Consider the following 2,141-nt stretch of genomic DNA (forward strand, 5'->3'; position numbering starts at 1 on the left):
GGAGGGGTTTTGGAAAAGGGGGGGGGCGGGAGGGGGAGGGGGGGGGGGGGGGGGGGGGGGGGGGAGGGGGAAAGGGGGGGGGGGGGGGTTGGGGGGGGCCCAAGGGAAATCGGGAGGGGGGGGGGGGGGGGAAGAAAGAGGGAGGGAGGGGGGGGGAGGGAGGGGGGGGAGGGGGGGGGGGGAGGGGGGGGGAGGGGGGGGGAGGGGATTTAAAGGGGGGGGGGGGGAGGGGGGAGGGGGGAGGGGAAAGGGGAGGGGGGGGGAAAAGGGGGGGGAAAAAAGAGGGAGAGATGGATAGTCATAAGAAATATCTTGCGATGGATGAAGGTATTTAAAAAACGGGAATAAGTGAATAGATGAATAGGTAAATTGATAGACAGACAGAAAAGAATGGGACAAAAGAGCGATTAAACAGGAGATTATAAAGTGGGAAGGAAATTAAAAGTAAGAAAAAAAACCCCAAAAAATTTACAAAAAATAATAGTTGGGTAGTTTTAAAAAAAAGGGAACCCCAATAGGTAGATTGAATGAGGGATAACTTTATCCCGTTGTTTCCAAGGTGCCAATATTGTTTTAAACTTTCTTAATCATCGATCTCATATTCTCGTTATATTTTAAAGTAATCTGATTTATTTTATAAAAGGTAATCTTTAAATCTTCATATAACATCATTCATTATCTTTCTCCCATGTAGTGAATCTCCCTTTTTTATTGTCCCATGTGATTATTATCGTCATCACTTCATTTCTTATTCATCAAAATATAATCATCCTCGTCGTTCCTTATCATTCCCCATCGTCTGCCCTGTACCCACATCTGCCTGATGTCTCCCCAAGTCACAATTGTCATATAATTTCGCCTAATATAATTTTATAAAATTATTTTTCATAGTCGTCGTTAACCCGTCAAAACAGAGTCCCCATAGCAGAGGCGGAAATTAAAACAAAGTGTTTTAATCACCTCTTTTACTTAAATGGATAAGAAAATTTTAAAAAGTTTTGTTGGGATCCCAAAAATAAACTATTTCATCCCTTTTCCTCTATTGACAGAGTGTATTTTGGGAAAAAACCTTGCTATAAATTGAATTTTTTATAAACGGGGGTCCCCTATTGAACGAGGCGTTCATAAAAATAAGTAAATTCCAAGGGTTTCGGGTTTTAAAGGTTGATTTGAAGTTTAAACCTTGAGTTGAGTAACGAAAACATTTATTTTTATGTATATTTATTTTCTTGGGTAATTTACTATTATCTGAAAAATGTTATTTGAACTTTGTTTTAAGTTTGTTTTTTCCCAAAATCTTTACTGTTTATATGTCAAGTGATTTTTTTTTTTTAAATAATTTGTCTTTATTTGAACAGTGGTTCCTTATTTTACATATTATCGTACAAGAACAACGGCTTTTTAATTCAACAATTTATTTTTTCTTCACACTTTTTGCCTGTTGTGGAAAATATTTTTATCTGTTTAACACTGACCGTTTTGTTCACGTTCATGCCCACTGCAGTTTTTTTTTATTCAACACTTGACCATTTTTCAAACATCCTTGCTAATTACAGTGCCATTTTTGCAGACAATTTTGCCTATTGCAGTATCTTTTTCACTTTCAATATTGGCATTTTATGTATTGCATTATTTTTTTTTTTTTTTCTTTCTTTTTTTAATGACTCGACACTGTTTTTTTTTTTTTTTTTCTTCTCCTTCTTTTGCAAACACTCTTGCCTACTGCAATATCCTATGTCATTCAGTACTCCTAAACCCCATGCATACCCCATTTAAAACCCTTAACCAACTGTTCACCACTCCGCCTCTGCAGGTTTAAAATTCGCGGAAAACTTGGACTGCCGAACCCCAGCAAGATTCTTGGTTTTAAGAGGTGGTGGTGGTCGCCGCCGGCCTTTTATCCCCTGACGAAAGGTGAGGATCCCCGGGTCGGGGGCTCGTGGAGAGAGAGATAGATAAGTGATAGGAGAAAAAAAGAAAGAGAAAGAGGAAAGAGGAAGAGAGGAGAGAGAGAGAAGAGAAGAGAGGGAGAGGGGGAGAGAGAGGAGAGAGAAGGGATGAGAGAGAGAGGGGAGAGATAGGGGGAGGAGAGGAGGGGGAGAGGGGGGGGGGGGAGAAAGAGAGAGAAAAGGGGAAGGGGA

This window comes from Penaeus chinensis, chromosome 17 (assembly GCF_019202785.1).
Source record: "Penaeus chinensis breed Huanghai No. 1 chromosome 17, ASM1920278v2, whole genome shotgun sequence".
Lineage (NCBI taxonomy): Eukaryota > Metazoa > Arthropoda > Malacostraca > Decapoda > Penaeidae > Penaeus > Penaeus chinensis.